The sequence below is a fragment of the Lissotriton vulgaris genome, chromosome 1_1 (genome assembly GCF_964263255.1).
Source record: "Lissotriton vulgaris chromosome 1_1, aLisVul1.2, whole genome shotgun sequence".
NCBI lineage: Eukaryota > Metazoa > Chordata > Amphibia > Caudata > Salamandridae > Lissotriton > Lissotriton vulgaris.
The window spans coordinates 245,961,838-245,985,243 of record NC_141685.1 but is presented as its reverse complement, the minus strand read 5'-3'; the positions used below and the strand labels follow the sequence as shown (position 1 = coordinate 245,985,243).

At 53.3% G+C, this 23,406-nt stretch overlaps 3 non-coding genes across 3 annotated transcripts; all 3 read left to right on the top strand.

Moving 5' to 3' along the window:
• The first annotated feature begins 12,608 nt into the window (after window positions 1-12,608).
• On the top strand, window positions 12,609-12,694 carry TRNAY-GUA (transfer RNA tyrosine (anticodon GUA)). Its single transcript is given in 2 exon segments — window positions 12,609-12,645; window positions 12,659-12,694. It is a non-coding gene; the product is annotated as a tRNA-Tyr (tRNA).
• Window positions 12,695-13,217: 523 nt separating this feature from the next.
• Window positions 13,218-13,289, top strand: TRNAD-GUC (transfer RNA aspartic acid (anticodon GUC)). The gene has a single exon. It is a non-coding gene; the product is annotated as a tRNA-Asp (tRNA).
• Window positions 13,290-14,194: 905 nt separating this feature from the next.
• Window positions 14,195-14,266, top strand: TRNAE-CUC (transfer RNA glutamic acid (anticodon CUC)). Its single transcript has one exon. It is a non-coding gene; the product is annotated as a tRNA-Glu (tRNA).
• The last annotated feature ends 9,140 nt before the right edge of the window (window positions 14,267-23,406 follow it).

The window sequence follows — 23,406 nt, the reverse complement described above, 5'->3', positions numbered from 1 at the left end:
ACCTGGTGGTTGATGGTCGTGAGAGGCCCGTGTGCCTACGCCCTGCATTGCTGCATCTTCTTCTGCACCTGGTGGTTGATGGTCGTGAGAGGCCTGTGTGCCCAAGGCCTGCATTGCTGCATCTTCTTTTGCACCTGGTGGTTGATGATCCTGAGAGGCCCGTGTGCCTACGCCCTGCATTGCTGCATCTTCTTCTGCACCTGGTGGTTGATGGTCGTGAGAGGCCTGTGACAAACCCTGCATTGCTGCATCTTCTTCTGCACCTGGTGGTTGATGGTCGTGAGAGGCCCGTGTGCCCACGCCCTGCATTGCTGCATCTTCTTTTGCACCTGGTGGTTGATGGTCGTGAGAGGCCCGTGTGCCTACGCCCTGCATTGCTGCATCTTCTTCTGCACCTGGCGGTTGATGGTCGTGAGAGGCCTGTGTGCCCAAGCCCTGCATTGCTGCATCTTCATCCGCACCTGGTGGTTGATGATCCTGAGAGGCCTGTGTGCCTACGCCCTGCATTGCTGTATCTTTTTCTGCACCTAGTGGTTGATGGTCGTGAGAGGCCTGTGTGCCTAAGCCCTGCATTGCTGCATCTTCTTCTGCACCTGGTGGTTGATGGTCGTGAGAGGCATGTGTGACAAACCCTGCATTGCTGCATCTTCTTCTGCACCTGGTGGTTGATGGTCGTGAGAGGCCCGTGTGCCCACGCCCTGCATTGCTGCATCTTCTTTTGCACCTGGTGGTTGATGGTCGTGAGAGTCCTGTGTGCCTACGCCCTGCATTGCTGCATCTTCTTCTGCACCTGGTGGTTGATGGTCGTGAGAGGCATTTGTGCCCAAGTTCTGCATTGCTGCATCTTCTTTTGCCCCTGGTGGTTGATGGTCGTGAGAGGCATTTGTGCCCAAGCCCTGCATTGCTGCATCTTCTTCTGCACCTGGTGGTTGATGGTCGAGAGAGGCATGTGTGCCCAAGGCCTGCATTGCTGCATCTTCTTCTACACCTGGTGGTTGATGGTCGTGAGAGGCCCGTGTGCCTACGCCCTGCATTGCTGCATCTTCTTTTGCACCTGGTGGTTGATGGTCGTGAGAGGCCCGTGTGCCTACGCCCTGCATTGCTGCATCTTCTTTTGCACCTGGTGGTTGATGGTCGTGAGAGGCCTGTGTGCCCAAGGCCTGCATTGCTGCATCTTCTATTGCACCTGGTGGTTGATGGTCGTGAGAGGCCCGTGTGCCTACGCCCTGCATTGCTGCATCTTCTTCTGCACCTGGTGGTTGATGGTCGTGAGAGGCCTGTGTGCCCAAGCCCTGCATTGCTGCATCTTCTTCTGCACCTGGTGGTTGATGGTCGTGAGAGGCCTGTGACAAACCCTGCATTGCTGCATCTTCTTCTGCACCTGGTGGTTGATGGTCGTGAGAGGCCCGTGTGCCTACGCCCTGCATTGCTGCATCTTCTTCTGCACCTGGTGGTTGATGGTCGTGAGAGGCCAGTGTGCCTACGCCCTGCATTGCTGCATCTTCTTCTGCACCTGGTAGTTGATGATCCTGAGAGGCCTGTGTGCCCAAGCCCTGCATTGCTGCATCTTCGTCTGCACCTGGTGGTTGATGATCGTGAGAAGCCTGTGTGCCTACGCCCTGCATTGCTGCATCTTCTTTTGCACCTGGTGGTTGATGATCCTGAGAGGCTTGTGTGCCTACGCCCTGCATTGCTGCATCTTCTTTTGCACCTGGTGGTTGATGGTCGTGAGAGGCCCGTGTGCCCACGCCCTGCATTGCTGCATCTTCTTTTGCACCTGGTGGTTGATGGTCGTGAGAGGCCCGTGTGCCCAAGGCCTGCATTGCTGCATCTTCTTTTGCACCTGGTGGTTGATGGTCGTGAGAGGCCCGTGTGCCCAAGGCCTGCATTGCTGCATCTTCTTCTGCACCTGGTGGTTGATGGTCGTGAGAGGCCTGTGTGACAAACCCTGAATTGCTGCATCTTCTTCTGCACCTGGTGGTTGATGGTCGTGAAAGGCCTGTGTGACAAACCCTGCATTGCTGCATCTTCTTATGCACCTGGTGGTTGATGGTCGTGAGAGGCCTGTGTGACAAACCCTGCATTGCTGCATCTTCTTCTGCACCTGGTGGTTGATGGTCGTGAGAGGCCCGTGTGCCCACGCCCTGCATTGCTGCATCTTCTTTTGCACCTGTTGGTTGATGGTCGTGAGAGGCCCGTGTGCCTACGCCCTGCATTGCTGCATCTTCTTTTACACCTGGCGGTTGATGATCCTGAGAGGCCTGTGTGCCCAAGCCCTGCATTGCTGCCTTCTTCTTCTACACCTGGTGGTTGATGATCCTGAGAGGCCTGTGTGACAAACCCTGCATCGCTGCATCTTCTTTTGCACCTGGTGGTTGATGGTCGTGAGAGGCCCGTGTGCCTACGCCCTGCATTGCTGCATCTTCTTCTGCACCTGGTGGTTGATGATCGTGAGAGGCCTGTGTGCCTACGCCCTGCATTGCTGCATCTTCTTTTGCACCTGGTGGTTGATGGTCGTGAGAGGCCCGTGTGCCCACGCCCTGCATTGCTGCATCTTCTTTTGCACCTGGTGGTTGATGGTCGTGAGAGGCCCGTGTGCCCAAGGCCTGCATTGCTGCATCTTCTTTTGCACCTGGTGGTTGATGGTCGTGAGAGGCCCGTGTGCCCAAGGCCTGCATTGCTGCATCTTCTTCTGCACCTGGTGGTTGATGGTCGTGAGAGGCCTGTGTGACAAACCCTGAATTGCTGCATCTTCTTCTGCACCTGGTGGTTGATGGTCGTGAAAGGCCTGTGTGGCAAACCCTGCATTGCTGCATCTTCTTCTGCACCTGGTGGTTGATGGTCGTGAGAGGCCTGTGTGACAAACCCTGCATTGCTGCATCTTCTTCTGCACCTGGTGGTTGATGGTTGTGAGAGGCCCGTGTGCCCAAGGCCTGCATTGCTGCATCTTCTTTTGCACCTGGTGGTTGATGGTTGTGAGAGGCCCGTGTGCCCAAGGCCTGCATTGCTGCATCTTCTTTTGCACCTGGTGGTTGATGATCCTGAGAGGCCCGTGTGCCTACGCCCTGCATTGCTGCATCTTCTTTTGCCCCTGGTGGTTGATGGTCGTGAGAGGCCCGTGTGCCTACGCCCTGCATTGCTGCATCTTCTTTTGCACCTGGTGGTTGATGGTCGTGAGAGGCTCGTGTGCCTACGCCCTGCATTGCTGCATCTTCTTTTGCACCTGGTGGTTGATGGTCGTGAGAGGCCCGTGTGCCCACGCCCTGCATTGCTGCATCTTCTTTTGCACCTGGTGGTTGATGGTCGTGAGAGGCCCGTGTGCCCAAGGCCTGCATTGCTGCATCTTCTTTTGCACCTGGTGGTTGATGGTCGTGAGAGGCCCGTGTGCCCAAGGCCTGCATTGCTGCATCTTCTTCTGCACCTGGTGGTTGATGGTCGTGAGAGGCCTGTGTGACAAACCCTGAATTGCTGCATCTTCTTCTGCACCTGGTGGTTGATGGTCGTGAAAGGCCTGTGTGACAAACCCTGCATTGCTGCATCTTCTTCTGCACCTGGTGGTTGATGGTCGTGAGAGGCCTGTGTGACAAACCCTGCATTGCTGCATCTTCTTCTGCACCTGGTGGTTGATGGTTGTGAGAGGCCCGTGTGCCCAAGGCCTGCATTGCTGCATCTTCTTTTGCACCTGGTGGTTGATGGTCGTGAGAGGCCCGTGTGCCGAAGCCCTGCATTGCTGCATCTTCTTTTGCACCTGGTGGTTGATGGTCGTGAGAGGCCCGTGTGCCTATGCCCTGCATTGCTGCATCTTCTTCTGCTCCTGGTGCTTGATGGTCGTGAGAGGCCTGTGTGCCCAAGGCCTGCATTGCTGCATCTTCTATTGCACCTGGTGGTTGATGGTCGTGAGAGGCCTGTGTGCCTACGCCCTGCATTGCTGCATCTTCTTCTGCACCTGGTGGTTGATGGTCGTGAGAGGCCTGTGTGCCTATGCCCTGCATTGCTGCATCTTCTTTTGCACCTGGTGGTTGATGGTCGTGGGAGGCCCGTGTACCGAAGCCATGCATTGCTGCATCTTCTTTTGCACCTGGTGGTTGATGGTCGTGAGAGGCCTGTGTGCCCAAGCCCTGCATTGCTGCATCTTCTTCTGCACCTGGTGGTTGATGGTCGTGAGTGGCCCGTGTGCCTACGCCCTGCATTGCTGCATCTTCTTTTGCACCTGGTGGTTGATGGTCGTGAGAGGCCCGTGTGCCGAAGCCCTGCATTGCTGCATCTTCTTTTGCACCTGGCGGTTGATGGTCGTGAGAGGCCCGTGTGCCTACGCCCTGCATTGCTGCATCTTCTTTTGCACCTGGTGGTTGATGGTCGTGAGAGGCCTGTGTGCCCAAGGCCTGCATTGCTGCATCTTCTATTGCACCTGGTGGTTGATGGTCGTGAGAGGCCTGTGTGCCCAAGCCCTGCATTGCTGCATCTTCTTCTGCACCTGGTGGTTGATGGTCGTGAGTGGCCCGTGTGCCTACGCCCTGCATTGCTGCATCTCCTTTTGCACCTGGTGGTTGATGGTCGTGAGAGGCCCGTGTGCCGAAGCCCTGCATTGCTGCATCTTCTTTTGCACCTGGTGGTTGATGGTCGTGAGAGGCCCGTGTGCCTACGCCCTGCATTGCTGCATCTTCTTATGCACCTGGTGGTTGATGGTCGTGAGAGGCCTGTGTGCCCAAGGCCTGCATTGCTGCATCTTCTATTGCACCTGGTGGTTGATGGTCGTGAGAGGCCTGTTTGCCCAAGCCCTGCATTGCTGCATCTTCTTTTGCACCTGGTGGTTGATGGTCGTGAGAGGCCTGTGTGCCTACGCCCTGCATTGCTGCATCTTCTTTTGCACCTGTTGGTTGATGGTCGTGAGAGGCCTGTGTGCCCAAGCCCTGCATTGCTGCATCTTCTTCTGCACCTGGTGGTTGATGGTCGTGAGAGGCCTGTGTGCCCAAATGCTGCATTGCTGCAGTCTGTCCTGCGCCTGATGGTCGTGAGAGGCCTGTGTGCCTACGCCCTGCATTGCTGCATCTTCTTTTGCACCTGGTGGTTGATGGTCGTGAGAGGCCCGTGTGCCTACGCCCTGCATTGCTGCATCTTCTTTTGCACCTGGTGGTTGATGGTCGTGAGAGGCCCGTGTGCCTATGCCCTGCATTGCTGCATCTTCTTTTGCACCTGGTGGTTGATGGTCCTGAGAGCCCCGTGTGCCTACGCCCTGCATTGCTGCATCTTCTTTTGCACCTGGTGGTTGATGGTCGTGAGAGGCCCGTGTGCCTACGCCCTGCTTTGCTGCATCTTCTTTTGCACCTGGTGGTTGATGGTCGTGAGAGGCCCGGGTGCCCAAACCCTGCATTGCTGCATCTTCTTCTGCACCTGGTGGTTGATGGTCGTGAGAGGCCTGTGTGCCAAACGCTGCATTGCTGCAGTCTGTCCTGCACCTGATGGTCGTGAGAGGCCTGTGTGACAAACCCTGCATTGCTGCATCTTCTTCTGCACCTGGTGGTTGATGATCCAGAGAGGCCTGTGTGCCCAAGCCCTGCATTGCTGCATCTTCTTCTGCACCTGGTGGTTGATGGTCGTGAGAGGCCTGTGTGCCCAAGGCCTGCATTCATGCATCTTCTTCTGCACCTAGTGGTTGATGGTCGTGAGAGGCCCGTGTGCCTACGCCCTGCATTGCTGCATCTTCTTCTGCACCTGGCGGTTGATGGTCGTGAGAGGCCCGTGTGCCTACGCCCTGCTTTGCTGTATCTTCTTTTGCGCCTAGTGGTTGATGGTCGCAAGAGGCCTGTGTGCCTACGCCCTGCATTGCTGCATCTTCTTCTGCACCTGGTGGTTGATGGTCGTGAGAGGCCCGTGTGCCTACGCCCTGCATTGCTGCATCTTCTTCTGCACCTGGTGGTTGATGGTCGTGAGAGGCCTGTGTGCCCAAGGCCTGCATTGCTGCATCTTCTTTTGCACCTGGTGGTTGATGATCCTGAGAGGCCCGTGTGCCTACGCCCTGCATTGCTGCATCTTCTTCTGCACCTGGTGGTTGATGGTCGTGAGAGGCCTGTGACAAACCCTGCATTGCTGCATCTTCTTCTGCACCTGGTGGTTGATGGTCGTGAGAGGCCCGTGTGCCTACGCCCTGCATTGCTGCATCTTCTTTTGCACCTGGTGGTTGATGGTCGTGAGAGGCCCGTGTGCCTACGCCCTGCATTGCTGCATCTTCTTTTGCACCTGGTGGTTGATGGTCGTGAGAGGCCTGTGTGCCCAAGGCCTGCATTGCTGCATCTTCTATTGCACCTGGTGGTTGATGGTCGTGAGAGGCCCGTGTGCCTACGCCCTGCATTGCTGCATCTTCTTCTGCACCTGGTGGTTGATGGTCGTGAGAGGCCTGTGTGCCCAAGCCCTGCATTGCTGCATCTTCTTCTGCACCTGGTGGTTGATGGTCGTGAGAGGCCTGTGACAAACCCTGCATTGCTGCATCTTCTTCTGCACCTGGTGGTTGATGGTCGTGAGAGGCCTGTGTGCCCACGCCCTGCATTGCTGCATCTTCTTTTGCACCTGGTGGTTGATGGTCGTGAGAGGCCCGTGTGCCTACGCCCTGCATTGCTGCATCTTCTTCTGCACCTGGCGGTTGATGGTCGTGAGAGGCCTGTGTGCCCAAGCCCTGCATTGCTGCATCTTTATCCGCACCTGGTGGTTGATGATCCTGAGAGGCCTGTGTGCCTACGCCCTGCATTGCTGTATCTTTTTCTGCACCTAGTGGTTGATGGTCGTGAGAGGCCTGTGTGCCTAAGCCCTGCATTGCTGCATCTTCTTCTGCACCTGGTGGTTGATGGTCGTGAGAGGCATGTGTGACAAACCCTGCATTGCTGCATCTTCTTCTGCACCTGGTGGTTGATGGTCGTGAGAGGCCCGTGTGCCCACGCCCTGCATTGCTGCATCTTCTTTTGCACCTGGTGGTTGATGGTCGTGAGAGTCCTGTGTGCCTACGCCCTGCATTGCTGCATCTTCTTCTGCACCTGGTGGTTGATGGTCGTGAGAGGCATTTGTGCCCAAGTTCTGCATTGCTGCATCTTCTTTTGCCCCTGGTGGTTGATGGTCGTGAGAGGCATTTGTGCCCAAGCCCTGCATTGCTGCATCTTCTTCTGCACCTGGTGGTTGATGGTCGAGAGAGGCATTTGTGCCCAAGGCCTGCATTGCTGCATCTTCTTCTACACCTGGTGGTTGATGGTCGTGAGAGGCCCGTGTGCCTACGCCCTGCATTGCTGCATCTTCTTTTGCACCTGGTGGTTGATGGTCGTGAGAGGCCCGTGTGCCTACGCCCTGCATTGCTGCATCTTCTTTTGCACCTGGTGGTTGATGGTCGTGAGAGGCCTGTGTGCCCAAGGCCTGCATTGCTGCATCTTCTATTGCACCTGGTGGTTGATGGTCATGAGAGGCCCGTGTGCCCAAGGCCTGCATTGTTGCATCTTCTTCTGCACCTGGTGGTTGATGGTCGTGAGAGGCCAGTGTGCCTACGCCCTGCATTGCTGCATCTTCTTCTGCACCTGGTAGTTGATGATCCTGAGAGGCCTGTGTGCCCAAGCCCTGCATTGCTGCATCTTCTTTTGCACCTGGTGGTTGATGGTCGTGAGAGGCCCGTGTGCCTACGCCCTGCATTGCTGCATCTTCATCTGCATCTGGTGGCTGATGGTCGTGAGAGGCCTGTGTGCCCAAGCCCTGCGATGCTGCATCTTCTTTTGCACCTGGTGGTTGATGATCCTGAGAGGCTTGTGTGCCTACACCCTGCATTGCTGCATCTTCTTCTGCACCTGTGGTTGATGATCCTGAGAGGCCTGTGTGCCCAAACCCTGCATTGCTGCATCTTCTTTTGCACCTGTTGGTTGATGGTCGTGAGAGGCCTGTGTGCCCAAGCCCTGCATTGCTGCATCTTCGTCTGCACCTGGTGGTTGATGATCGTGAGAAGCCTGTGTGCCTACGCCCTGCATTGCTGCATCTTCTTTTGCACCTGGTGGTTGATGATCCTGAGAGGCTTGTGTGCCTACGCCCTGCATTGCTGCATCTTCTTTTGCACCTGGTGGTTGATGGTCGTGAGAGGCCCGTGTGCCCACGCCCTGCATTGCTGCATCTTCTTTTGCACCTGGTGGTTGATGGTCGTGAGAGGCCCGTGTGCCCAAGGCCTGCATTGCTGCATCTTCTTTTGCACCTGGTGGTTGATGGTCGTGAGAGGCCCGTGTGCCCAAGGCCTGCATTGCTGCATCTTCTTCTGCACCTGGTGGTTGATGGTCGTGAGAGGCCTGTGTGACAAACCCTGAATTGCTGCATCTTCTTCTGCACCTGGTGGTTGATGGTCGTGAAAGGCCTGTGTGACAAACCCTGCATTGCTGCATCTTCTTCTGCACCTGGTGGTTGATGGTCGTGAGAGGCCTGTGTGACAAACCCTGCATTGCTGCATCTTCTTCTGCACCTGGTGGTTGATGGTCGTGAGAGGCCCGTGTGCCCACGCCCTGCATTGCTGCATCTTCTTTTGCACCTGTTGGTTGATGGTCGTGAGAGGCCCGTGTGCCTACGCCCTGCATTGCTGCATCTTCTTTTACACCTGGCGGTTGATGATCCTGAGAGGCCTGTGTGCCCAAGCCCTGCATTGCTGCCTTCTTCTTCTACACCTGGTGGTTGATGATCCTGAGAGGCCTGTGTGACAAACCCTGCATCGCTGCATCTTCTTTTGCACCTGGTGGTTGATGGTCGTGAGAGGCCCGTGTGCCTACGCCCTGCATTGCTGCATCTTCTTCTGCACCTGGTGGTTGATGATCGTGAGAGGCCTGTGTGCCTACGCCCTGCATTGCTGCATCTTCTTTTGCACCTGGTGGTTGATGGTCGTGAGAGGCCCGTGTGCCCACGCCCTGCATTGCTGCATCTTCTTTTGCACCTGGTGGTTGATGGTCGTGAGAGGCCCGTGTGCCCAAGGCCTGCATTGCTGCATCTTCTTTTGCACCTGGTGGTTGATGGTCGTGAGAGGCCCGTGTGCCCAAGGCCTGCATTGCTGCATCTTCTTCTGCACCTGGTGGTTGATGGTCGTGAGAGGCCTGTGTGACAAACCCTGAATTGCTGCATCTTCTTCTGCACCTGGTGGTTGATGGTCGTGAAAGGCCTGTGTGGCAAACCCTGCATTGCTGCATCTTCTTCTGCACCTGGTGGTTGATGGTCGTGAGAGGCCTGTGTGACAAACCCTGCATTGCTGCATCTTCTTCTGCACCTGGTGGTTGATGGTTGTGAGAGGCCCATGTGCCCAAGGCCTGCATTGCTGCATCTTCTTTTGCACCTGGTGGTTGATGGTTGTGAGAGGCCCGTGTGCCCAAGGCCTGCATTGCTGCATCTTCTTTTGCACCTGGTGGTTGATGATCCTGAGAGGCCCGTGTGCCTACGCCCTGCATTGCTGCATCTTCTTTTGCCCCTGGTGGTTGATGGTCGTGAGAGGCCCGTGTGCCTACGCCCTGCATTGCTGCATCTTCTTTTGCACCTGGTGGTTGATGGTCGTGAGAGGCTCGTGTGCCTACGCCCTGCATTGCTGCATCTTCTTTTGCACCTGGTGGTTGATGGTCGTGAGAGGCCCGTGTGCCCACGCCCTGCATTGCTGCATCTTCTTTTGCACCTGGTGGTTGATGGTCGTGAGAGGCCCGTGTGCCCAAGGCCTGCATTGCTGCATCTTCTTTTGCACCTGGTGGTTGATGGTCGTGAGAGGCCCGTGTGCCCAAGGCCTGCATTGCTGCATCTTCTTCTGCACCTGGTGGTTGATGGTCGTGAGAGGCCTGTGTGACAAACCCTGAATTGCTGCATCTTCTTCTGCACCTGGTGGTTGATGGTCGTGAAAGGCCTGTGTGACAAACCCTGCATTGCTGCATCTTCTTCTGCACCTGGTGGTTGATGGTCGTGAGAGGCCTGTGTGACAAACCCTGCATTGCTGCATCTTCTTCTGCACCTGGTGGTTGATGGTTGTGAGAGGCCCGTGTGCCCAAGGCCTGCATTGCTGCATCTTCTTTTGCACCTGGTGGTTGATGGTCGTGAGAGGCCCGTGTGCCGAAGCCCTGCATTGCTGCATCTTCTTTTGCACCTGGTGGTTGATGGTCGTGAGAGGCCCGTGTGCCTATGCCCTGCATTGCTGCATCTTCTTCTGCTCTTGGTGGTTGATGGTCGTGAGAGGCCTGTGTGCCCAAGGCCTGCATTGCTGCATCTTCTATTGCACCTGGTGGTTGATGGTCGTGAGAGGCCTGTGTGCCTACGCCCTGCATTGCTGCATCTTCTTCTGCACCTGGTGGTTGATGGTCGTGAGAGGCCTGTGTGCCTATGCCCTGCATTGCTGCATCTTCTTTTGCACCTGGTGGTTGATGGTCGTGGGAGGCCCGTGTACCGAAGCCATGCATTGCTGCATCTTCTTTTGCACCTGGTGGTTGATGGTCGTGAGAGGCCTGTGTGCCCAAGCCCTGCATTGCTGCATCTTCTTCTGCACCTGGTGGTTGATGGTCGTGAGTGGCTCGTGTGCCTACGCCCTGCATTGCTGCATCTTCTTTTGCACCTGGTGGTTGATGGTCGTGAGAGGCCCGTGTGCCGAAGCCCTGCATTGCTGCATCTTCTTTTGCACCTGGCGGTTGATGGTCGTGAGAGGCCCGTGTGCCTACGCCCTGCATTGCTGCATCTTCTTTTGCACCTGGTGGTTGATGGTCGTGAGAGGCCTGTGTGCCCAAGGCCTGCATTGCTGCATCTTCTATTGCACCTGGTGGTTGATGGTCGTGAGAGGCCTGTGTGCCCAAGCCCTGCATTGCTGCATCTTCTTCTGCACCTGGTGGTTGATGGTCGTGAGTGGCCCGTGTGCCTACGCCCTGCATTGCTGCATCTCCTTTTGCACCTGGTGGTTGATGGTCGTGAGAGGCCCGTGTGCCGAAGCCCTGCATTGCTGCATCTTCTTTTGCACCTGGTGGTTGATGGTCGTGAGAGGCCCGTGTGCCTACGCCCTGCATTGCTGCATCTTCTTATGCACCTGGTGGTTGATGGTCGTGAGAGGCCTGTGTGCCCAAGGCCTGCATTGCTGCATCTTCTATTGCACCTGGTGGTTGATGGTCGTGAGAGGCCTGTTTGCCCAAGCCCTGCATTGCTGCATCTTCTTTTGCACCTGGTGGTTGATGGTCGTGAGAGGCCTGTGTGCCTACGCCCTGCATTGCTGCATCTTCTTTTGCACCTGTTGGTTGATGGTCGTGAGAGGCCTGTGTGCCCAAGCCCTGCATTGCTGCATCTTCTTCTGCACCTGGTGGTTGATGGTCGTGAGAGGCCTGTGTGACAAGCCCTGCATTGCTGCATCTTCTATTGCACCTGGTGGTTGATGGTCGTGAGAGGCCTGTGTGCCCAAGCCCTGCATTGCTGCATCTTCTTCTGCACCTGGTGGTTGATGGTCGTGAGAGGCCCGTGTGCCTACGCCCTGCATTGCTGTAACCCATGTTGGGCCTCATGATCTCTCTGGAACCAGGATCAAATTGGGGGGATTTAAATCTCTGGGGAAACGATTGGATCATGAAGGTACCGGACCTAGTTCTACATCTCATTATTATCAAGCCCAAGGTCTGCTCCAATCGGATCCGTCCTTTTCCACCAAGATCTGTTGGCGCCTGGATCTCCTATAAGATTCCAAACTAAAGCTAAGCAAATTCAGCGCCTGAGGTTCAACCGCAGCCGCGGGGCAGTCCCTGGAGCTCGGACTTCAGTGCTCCCCAATTGGAGCTGTAACTTTTAAAATCAAATCGGGCCCACATAGCGCTTCTGAAACATTCTTATAAGAATGACAGACAATAGATATTTTCAATGCGCTATGTAAGGTTTAAAGTTAAAATACAGACTATTCCATTAGTAAAATGGCAGCAGAGTATATAAATGATAAGTGAGGAACTCAGTACAGTTCTGTATAAAATCCGGCGTAGACTGAGGGGTAGGGTCTCTCTATTGTGGGAGAAATGCACACTCATACAGTGCTATGGACAGTGGAGTTCATACATTGGATGGGAACACATGATACATACGTTTAAACAAATAGGAAACAGTGTAAAGGAAACCTTTCTGCATGGAAAACATTCTGTGATTTTCCCACCTCCATATATGATTTGATTGTTCTCGTGCAATGTTATCAGAACTAGAACGAGCAAGATTTGTCCTTGGCTTGCTACATTTTGGAGACTTTCTCTAACATTTTGTGCTTACTTGTGCGAAACTATTAAACTTTATTTTAGAACTGAGATCAACAATCATATTACATAGGATGATGTATAAACAAGATGGAAGGCGATGTACACAAGGTTGAATATTTGCAATAGCGCTTATATAGTGGCAGATATTTTTTTGTAATAGAAAATTAGCCCTCACAACTGTAATATAATAAAATATATAATGAAATTCAGTCACTACTTAGCCATTTTACCTACAAGTTGAAATATCTGGTGAATTCCCAGGTTTAAAGAGTCTTTGATCAGGTGTTTAGAAACTAAAAAGCTGCCTTGATGGCTGGGCTCCGTGCCCACGCCTTATGCGCTATAGCGCCTTGCCATCCCTTCCCAGCAGAGCCTTCGATAGCTCAGTTGGTAGAGCGGAGGACTGTAGTGGAGTGACTGTCATCCTTAGGTCACTGGTTCAAATCCGGCTCGAAGGATTTTTGCAAACTCTCCACTTTTTTCCCTCTGCTTCACAATGGAAAGCGCCTCTTTCTCGGACCCTCACACGCCGGGGCTTTTCCTGCCTCCCCTCTTCACCTTTACAGCCCAGCTCTCTCCTCCGGCGGGGGCGAGGGGGGTGGTGTCTCCCGCCACCCCCTCCCTGTGTGCAGCCCCCGCTGCAATGGCCCCTCATCAGACAGAGCCAGGGGCCCCTGGGCTGAAGAGCCAGTCCGGGCCCCCCCCGTCTGAAGCAGCCCTGGGAGCTGGCTGTGGTGACTCTGGCATCAGGGGATGCTGCTGAGAGCGTCTGCCAGGAGGCGAGAGGGTTGTTGTGAGGTGTGAGGGAGGAGTGTGTTTGTGTGTGTATGGTGGGAGAGAGTGTGTGTGTTTGTTTGTTGAGCCCGTGGCCCCCTGTGTTGGTGTCAAGGAGTTGATAAATGGCACGAACCGGTAGCATATCGGGGAGAGGCGGCTTGAAGGCCACATGAGGAGCGGCTCAGCAGGTCGAGCTTCATCGGTTCCTCGTTAGTATAGTGGTCAGTATCCCCGCCTGTCACGCGGGAGACCGGGGTTCAATTCCCCGACGGGGAGGCACAATTCTTTTTTTTTTTTTTTTTTTATTAAGCAAACATTTTGACTGTAGGAAACCTTTTTAAATGCAATTGCTCATATTAGAGCGTTCTGATACTGTTTATTTATGGCCACCCCTCGTACATGTTCAAAACTTAACTAATCGAATCATAAACCTTTTCAAATCTGTCACGGGAAATGTGTAAGTGCAACACCTTTTGGAACGTATTTGTGCCTTTTCATTGAAAGCTGCTGTGTACGTTCTGGAAAATGGAAACGTGTAATAGGGGGTTATTACTGAAATAAACATCGAAGTTCTACATGATAGATAAAGTGAATTTAAAGTAGCATTTTTAAACGCCAAATAAATTAAATGTTGGTGCATTGTGAAATCAAAAGAACCACTGGCCTGGACGTGTGCCACCCAACATCCTTTCTCATCAGAACTTTTATGTTTCCTTGGTCCAGGCATGACTTCCAAACTTAGGTCAGGTGTTTATGGTGCATGCTGGGACTTGTAGTCCCGCTCATAACACTCTACAATTAGGGCCTCGGGTCTCATCATCCAAAGGAGAGACTGTCCAGGGGGAGCTGCTCCTCCCAAGAAGAAGCTCTGATCACCCTTTTAATTGTACTTTCTATTTGTGTTGATGGTGATTGATTCTTGATGTTTCCATTCTCCAGTATGTGAGAGGGTGTCAGACGCCCTCGGCACCGGTGAACTCAACAGATTTCAGCCTATCTAAGGTACAGTCACTGGTTTCCTCGTAGTTTGTATCAATGCTGTGCACTTTCGTCTGTTGCTATTTCCATCCATTCATAAAGACTATTGTTTACTTCCTACTACAATCTATCAACAAAGACAGGAAGCGGAACATAATCAGCCACGCTGTAAAGATATGTAGTGCCTGGCTACACAAACACGCTCCCTGGTGGTCTAGTGGTTAGGATTCGGCGCTCTCACCGCCGCGGCCCGGGTTCGATTCCCGGTCAGGGAAGATGATAATTTTTTGGGGTTTGTTTTTACTTTTATACTTTATTTTTGTACGGGGAACGTGTCTTTTCCATTTCTGTTGCTGTATTGAAACACACTTTTTGCATTTCAAAAATATAACAGTCCCATTGCTTTTATTTTATCTTCAATTGCGTTGTCACCGGTAATAATAAACTTTGATGGACACAAAGAGACCACTTATAGATGATTGAGTGACTGCTTGTTCACCAAGTTTAAGGTGACTTTTTTGTTGACGGAAGTAATCATATTCATGGTAACATCTGAGTGATAATTTTTTTCAGGGAATTTTTCCTTCCAAGTAACAGCTCTTGTAAACAGTCCATGTTGCTGTAATTCGTTCGGGGTTCTTGGTTTATCCACAGACCTCAAAGAGATTTCTCCAAGGAACAAGTGTCCCTGCTTTTCCAGAATAATACTATATAAGCGAGAGCAGGGTGTGTTTAAGGAGTTGGGTAGCCACCGTTCTTAGGAAGAAAATACCAGCAATTTGTTTACGGTTTGCTACTCTGGAATAGTTAAGAGCTGACAGGTGAAAATAATTTCTATAAAATTGACAGGATTATTTTTAAGGCTTTCTTCTAAACGAGTTTGACACCTTGCATAGTTATGTTATGATTGTTTTAGGCTTATTTTTCAGGAGAGCAAAGTCATGGATTTCAATGCTTTTCTCAATACTTAATAATACAGACCAGGCCAGTAAAAAGCAGCCAAGTGGCAACCCTAATAAGGAGGTAATCCTGCCCCTAGGAAACCTAGCACGACAGCCCCTTCCTCTTAGACTCAACATGTCCCCTTAGCCCCTCACTAGTTATTATTCTTCAGCAATCGATACCGTTAATTGTTTAAGAATAAACTAGAAATCAAATATCAAGCCATGCTTTAAAAGAAAAATATATATATGAACAGGTTGAATTATCACCTTGTAATTAATCGAATAACTCAACAACTTTGATAATTCTGCATCTGCTCTTTTAAAACATGCACCTGAATAAATTAGCATATATAATTCAAAAGGGGTATTTAAAATGAAAATAAACAAAAATTATATCAAAGTGATATTTTTGACATGGTTTTCAAATATAAGATTAGCAAGTGTTGTCCATGCAGAGGCAAAAACAACAAAGGCAGTTTACCATTCCATGCAGAGTTTTGCAGCTTTGGATTAAGAAAATACCACCCAAGCCAACCTGAATGAGTAAATTGATGGTGGCACTTGTGTTGGAAAGGTGAGTGCAGGCACAGCCCTGTAGGGGGCTGCACAATGAGGTGTCATCAGGACACTACAGAGACCTGTGGCAGAAGGACCCTGCCCACACTATCCAGCACTGCCCTGCACACAGGGACCTCAGATAGCTTGCTTCTTCTCGGGAGGCCTCATCCAGCAGACGCACTCTCACAGGAGACCGCAATCACCCCTCTCAAGATACCTGACACAGGCTCTAGGACCCCTGAGACATCAGGTTATACATCGGATGACCATGTGTAAGAAGCCCCCACACCCCAGGGGTATTCAGAGTGCAGGGTCCTGCCCCAGGAGGCAGTTGCCCCAGCCATAGGAGACATCTGACAAGAGGCTTCTACCAACAGGGCATTTCTGGGGCCTAGTCATCTTTATATGGTGGGTACCACTTTTGATACTCTGCAATTAGTTGTTTTTCTGCACCCCTAACCTGATATACCGCCCCTCACCAGCCTCACCTGTTCTTGCTGTCTGGGTCTCCATTGGTGCCCGATAGGTGCCACCTAGCATGAATAGTCCTGTTCGCCCAGGTTTCCTCCTCTCCTTCTGGTGAGCTTCACGCCACCTTCTTGTGGCCCATACTGACCCGTGGTGTGGTTGTTGTACCTATAATCCGCGAAACACCGTGTGTGTTACTGCACATCATGGCTTGACTCTACCCACTCTCTATTCTCCTTTCCTATGCCTCCACCTCTCCCCCTCCCTCCCGCTCCCCATTACTGCCTGCCCCCCCTCACCTACATTAAAAAAGAAAAAATATGCAGCGGCCGAGGCATCAAATTGATATTAACCTGCCACCCTTAAAAGTGCTTTTGTGTTACTTCTGTTTCTTTTTTATCATTATTATTATTTACCAATCCATACAGGATTGGTAAATAAAACAGCAAACACTGGCTGTGTCAGTTGTTTTATTTTAATTGGATGGGATGGGGTTACGATCTACATATATAATATGGAATGGTATGGTATGGCCTGTCATTTTATATCTAGTACGGAATGGGCAGTCATTATACAGTATGGAATATAATGGGATGGTATGGCCTGTCTTTCTAGAATATGGTATGATATGCGCTCTCATTGTGTAGTAAGTTATGGTATTTTATGGCCTGTTATTGTATGGTTTGGCCTGTCATTATGTAGCCTGGCATGGTACAGTATATTATGGCCTGTCCTTTTATAGTGTGGTATGGTATGGTATGGTATATTATGGCCCATTATTGTATAGTATAAAATAGTGCGGCATGGTATAACATGGTATAATATGGCCTGTCATTGTATGGTAAGGTATGGCCTGTCATTATTTAGCATGGCATGGTGTAGTATATTATGGCCTGTCATTGTATAGTACGGTATGGTATGTTTTGGACCATTATTGTATAGTATAGTATGGCATGGTATAATATGGCCTGTCATTGTATGGTAAGGTATGGTATGTTATAATGTGGCCTTTCATTGAAATGAAATGAAATGAAATGCACTATTTAATAAAGCACACAGCTACTCAAGCTAGAGTGTCCTGGCATGTAGACAGCAGAGAGAAAATGAGTGGAAGAAGAAAATTACTGATTAAACAGCCATGTTTTTAGATTTTTTCTGAAAGAAAGTAGGTTTGTGTCAAGCCTCAGAAACTCTGGCAGGTATTACATAGTTTTTCACCCACAAAAGCCAAGAGATCTACCACCAGAGCGAGCAAGGCGATCCGAGCCCACATCTAGAGATCGTACTGTGAGCGGCTGACACACTACAGAACAAAGACCAAGAAGACAGAAGGAAGAACAACCATAAGTCCCACTGGAACCAACGAGAGTCCTAAGTTCCAAGAGGACCAGTTGGAAGAATACATGCACAGAGACTTAAAACAATTATGCAAAGTCGTTTGCATCGCTACCAGTGGGTTGAGCACCAAAGAGGACTTCCAGAAAGCCCTGAAGGCCTGGGTGGAGTCCGGGGCCCCCATCCCCCAAAACAGAAGGAGATGGCAGGGGAGAGGAGCAGCACGACGAATCCAGAGCCCGGGAGGAAGTGAGAACCGACTCCCCTACGAGGAATAGCTCAACAGAAAGAGGTCTGTCGCCAGAAGAGATGACAGACCGAGAAAGAAGTGGAATACACGAGCTAGAGCTAGCCAAACTTAAGCTTGAAGGAGAACTCAAGCTGGCCGACAAAACACTAGCCATAGGACAATTGCGGATACAATGAGAGATAGAGGAAAAGAAACTACAGAGGGAACATGAAGGAAAGAAACTTCAACTGGAGCATGAACGCAGCCTGAAAGAGATCGAGCTCAAAGCAAGGGGTGAAGAGTCCGGGCTCCCGGGGAAACGAGGGACACCTCCCCCTGTGAAGGCTAAGGTCCATATCCCCAAGGATGTGGTGAAAGAGTACTACAAAAATGACGATATTCAACAATTGTTCAAAGCCTACGAAGTAGCCTTGACCGCCCACCGAGTCCCGCAAAAGAATTGGGGGGCCGGCTTGTGGGGACGGTTCCTGAGTGAGGGGAGAGATACCCTACTAGACCTACCCTCCACCGTGATGGCCTCGTACGAACACATGAAAGAGGCACTGGTAACCCGTTATGGGCTCACCCCCGAAATGTACCGGCAGCGATTCTGAGACTGCAAAAAAATCCCCGGTACCACTTGAGTGGAGTACGTGAACTTTTACAGTCGAGCCTTAGAGGGGTGGATCGAGGGCAGCAAGGTCACCACGTTTGAACAACTGTTTGACTTGATAGCGTGGGAGCACCTATCCACGAAGTGCTTTGTAGAATTACGCCAGCACCTCCTGGACAGCAAGCTGACGGGCCCTCGGAAGCTCGCCGTCGAGGCAGATCGTTGGGTGAACACCCGGGACCCTAGAGGCTCCATGAGGGACTATGCCATGAACGGCCAAGGGCCCACCCGTCAAAGAGGTGGGGGGGGCCAGAACAGACACAGGAACTTTCCCTCCGGACCCCCGCGTAGCCCCCCAGCGATCCATCCCAAAACATTCCATCTCCCTCCATGACCAGGACCGGACCCCCTCCCCCGGGTCGGCAGAGGTCCCGGCCCACCATAGCATGCTACCGATGCCAGCAGCCCGGTCACTATGCCAGCAACCCCCAGTGTCCCATGAACAAACGGCCCATGACGACCGCCCCCCCCACTCACCTGATAGCCGCCGTTGCCTTAGAAGAGGAGGGTGGGGAGCCAGACGAGTGGGAACCTGCAGCCATGTCCTTGGTATCCCTAGGCGATAAAGAAATGATCTCTGGGGCCCAACTACCAAACAACACGCAGAAGTACAGTTCAATGGCCGCCGCATTGGGGCCCTTCGCGACACCGGAGCAAGTGTTACGACTGTCCGCTGTCATCTAGTTACTGAAGACCAGATCCTGCCCCACGTACTTTGCCCTGTGATCTCAGCCGACAACTCCGAAAGCCTGTGCCAGATGGCCCAAATCCCCTTCGAATGGGGTGGAGTGTCGGGCTTCTTGAAGGTGGCCATTCGACCTAACATGCCAGTGGACTGTCTACTGGGAAACGACCTCGAGAGCACCCCTTGGGCACACGTGGAGTGGAAGGCTCACCTGGGGATGTTGGGTCTCCCCGAATGGGTATGTGCCACCACCCGGTCCATGACCACCCGGATTCCCACCCCGAGGGAGTAGAGCAGAACAACGAGGAAGAGAGGGAGTTGCCAGAGCCCATCCACCCCCACACCAGAGAAGAACTCGACCATGATCACGATCCCTCAGGCCCCACCGTCGAGCAAATCATTGAGTTAGGCGACATGCTGGAGTTGGCCCAATGGCACTAAGAAGGGGCCCGTCCAGAGAAGAATTCTGCCAAGAACAAGCCACCTGCCCCTCCCTCATTGGCCCACGGCAGCAGGCCACCGCCCAGGCCGCCGGCAGCCAGTCCAGGACCCACTGGGTCTACTGGGAGAATGGCCTCTTGTACAGCGTGCAAAGGACTGCCGAGCTCGGGTCAGCCCGGGTACTCGTGGTGCCCCTTCGGTTCCGTGGCTTCCTCCTAAGCCTGGCCCATGACGTACCACTGGCTGGGCACCTGGGACAAGACAAGATCTATCACCGACTGGTTACCCACTTCTATTGGGCATGAATGAAGTCCGATGTAGAGAACCACTGCAAATCCTGCCCCACATGCCAGGCTAGCGGGAAGAGTGGAGGAAGGCGCAAGGCTCCCCTCCAACCCTTCCCAGTAGTCAGTACACCCTTCGAATGGGTAGGAATAGACATTGTGGGTCCCCTGGATCCCCGGACCGCCCTGGGCCACCGGTTCATTCTCGTCTTGGTCGACCATGCCACCCGGTACTCCGAGGCCATTCCCCTCCTAACTGTGACAGTCCCCGTGGTGGGACGGGCCCTGATGGGGATATTCTCCTGGGTAGGATTCCCGCAAGAGGTCGTAAGTGACCGAGGAACAAACTTTAACTCGAAATATATGAAATCCCTGTGGCAACAATGTGGCGTGACATACAAATTCACCACCCCGTACCACCCTCAAGGCAACGGTCTGGTGGAGCGATTCAACCGGACCCTCAAAGGAATGATCATGGGCCTCGAGGAACCCTTGAGATGCAAGTGGGACGTCCTCTTACCCTGCCTCCTGTTCGCCTACAGAGAGGTCCCCCAGAAATCCCTGGGGTTCAGCCCTTTTGAACTTCTGTACGGACACCCCGTCCGGGGAAACCCTCAGCCTGGTCAAGGAGGGCTGGGAGGCAGCGGCCCGAGACGCCCTCCAAAGTGTTTCGATACCTCCTGACTCTCCGGAACCAGACTCGGAAGTTCAGGGAACTCGCAGAAGCGAATCTCGAGGCCAGCCAAGAAGAAATGAAACGCTGGTACGACCAGAATGCCACTCTGGTCGAGTTCCAACCGGGCCAGCGAGTGTGGGTGATGGCCCCAGTGGAACCGTGTGCCCACCAGGACAAATGGACTGGGCCCTTCAAAGTAATAGAGCGCAAGAGCCAAGTCACCTATCTGGTGGATGTGGAATCCCCCCGGAACCCCTACGGGTTCTCCATGAACCGTCTCAAGCCACACTTCGTATGGACTGAATTATGCCTGCTCCTAGCCACTGATGATGGAGCGGAGGAAGACACTTAGCCTCTACCGGATTTCCTGGGTGCGACAAAGAATGATGGCTCCGTAGAGGTAGTGAACCTCTCCTCTGCCCTTACCCCCGAACAGCACCAGGACTGTCACCAGCTATTGGGGGAATTCCCAGACTTGTTCTCCCTCATCCCCGGGGTCACCGATTGGTGTGTCCACGACGTAGACACGGGGGACAGCCCTCCAGTACGACACTGGGCCTACCGCGTCCCCGACAGAGTCCGGGCCTGCATTAAGGCCGAAGTTTCTAAAATGTTAGCCCTGGGGGTGGTCGACTCCTCTGACAGTCCATGGGCCAGCCCCGTGGTCCTGGTTCCAAAAGCGCCCCCCCCCCCCGGCAAAGCCCCTGAGCTGAGATTCTGCGTGGACTACCGCGGGCTCAATGCAGTCACCTGAACGGATGGCCACCCCATACCCCACGCGGATGAACTTATTGACCGCCTAGGAGCTGCCCGCTACCTCAGCACCTTCGACCTGACTTCTGGGTACTGGCAAATTGCACTCACAGAGGGGGCCAAAGAAAGATCCACCTTTTCCACCCCAGATGGTCACTTCCACTTCCGAGTGATGCCCTTTAGAATGAAAAATGCCCCAGCGACCTTACAGAGGCTGGTCAACAGGGTGCTGGCCGGGCTAGAAGAATTCAGCGCCGCCTACCTAGACGACATTGCGGTGTTCAGCTCCCACTGGGCCGAACACCTGAAGCACCTCTGGGAGGTTCTGATGGCCCTACGACATGCGGGCCTCACCATTAAAGCCAGCAAATGCCAGATTGGACAAGGATCCGTGGTCTACCTGGGGCACCAAGTCGGAAGCGGCCAAGTAGCTCCCCTCCAACCCAAGATCGACGCCATAGTGGCCTGGGAACCCCCCACCACCCAAACCGCTGTGAGGGCCTTCTTAGGACTTACCGGTTACTACCGAAGATTTATCAAAGGATACAGAAGCATAGTAGGTTCTCTTACAGAGTTAACATCCAAAAGGCAGCTCCAGAAGGTGCGCTGGACTCCCTCTTGCCAAGAAGCCTTTGAAACATTGAAAACTGCCAAGTGCACTGCCCCCGTGCTCCAAGCCCCCGACTACACTTGTGAATTTGTGGTCCAAACTGACGCCTCGCAGCACGGCATCGGGGCCGTCCTGTCCCAAATGAACAAAAAGAAGGCATCGATCAGCCAGTCTCCTTCATTAGCCGGAGGTTACTCCCCAGAGAACAGAGATGGAGCACCATCGAGCGGGAGGCCTTCGCAGTGGTTTGGGCCCTGAAGAAGCTGCGGCCCTACCTGTTCGGAACACACTTCCGGGTCCAAATCGACCATCGGCCCTTGCGGTGGCTGATGCAGATGAGAGGAGAAAACCCTAAACTGCTACGAAGGTCAATATCCCTCCAGGGGAAGGACTTCACTGTAGAACACCGCCCTGGGAATGACCACGCCAACGCTGACGGCCTGTCCAGGTTTTTCCGCCTCAGTGAGGAGAACCCCCAAGAAGATGGGTAGTTCTCCCTGCCTTTCGGCTGGGGGGGACGCGTGTTGGACCCGGCCTTGTGACATGGTCTCTCTCTCCCAAGCAGCGGCACTCCGACCGCACCCAGTACAGAAGAAATACCCAGAGCATCCTGTCCTCTGCCCACCCGCTTCCTGCAGGACCCTTCTAAGAGTACGACCGCCCCTGGACCCCAACAGCCCTCTTCCGGATACCCAGCGCCCACCACACGCATCAACCCAGAAGGGCCAGTAGCCGTTCCCGGTCCCTCCGATCCCTGACTCCATGGCCGCTGCGTGACCCCAGCCCCGGCCCCAACGCAACCCAGACACCCGGGCAACACAACCTGACCAGGGGCAGAAGGATTCCTTTGGCTAACAGAGGGTGGAGCAGTTTCAATAGCACCTCCGGCCTCGCCCTAACGACTGGTTTCAATCACCCCTCCAGCCTCCCTGAGAGTTAGCTCCAAGCCCCCGCAGGATGTCTGGACGGCCCCCAAACCCCAGCCCTGGGCACCAGACCACTGGCCGTGAGGGCTCAGACTTCAAAGGACACCCGGCCTATAACAAGGGCTACTCTGGAGTAGGCCGACAGTTGGATCCTGGATGAAGAGAGCCCTGCTGACGTGATCGGGGCTCGATGAACATTGAAGAAGAACGCCACCTGAACTTTGGAATCTTGGCGAGCCCTGCTGACCTTGTTGCGGCTCAAGCTTGGCAGAGACAAACATCTGCCTGAACCATCCGAGCCCTGCTGACGTGGTCGCGGCTCCCTTGAACCCTGAGAACAACTGAGCCCTGCTGACGCTGTCACAGCTCCCCCTCGCTGAACAAGAAATATTGTGAAACCATCGGAGCCCTGCTGACGCTGACGCGGCACATCCTCGCTGAACCAGAACTATCGTGCTCCACCTGAGCCCTGCTGACGCTGTCGCGGCTCATCCTAAGCAGAACAAGAACTATCGTGAACCACCTGAGCCCTGCAGACGCTGTCGCTGCTCCCCCGACCTCCGTGGCTCGAGAAGAAGCGAGTGGAGCGGTCCAAAGACCTCCGACCTTACTGTATCCCCCGGCTCGAGGATTGAGAGCCGTGCGCCAGATATGCTTTTGTATTGACCCTGAACATTGAGACTGTCTCGTTACCCATACCCTTACCGAGACTTTGATGAACCCTTGTTTGGATTGTAAATACGTGACCCTGTGGATCATAAAGATCCAAATACTTCTGCTAGATAAAAGAACCTGTTCTTCAGAACTCTACTGTGTGGTGTCTCTTTGTCGAG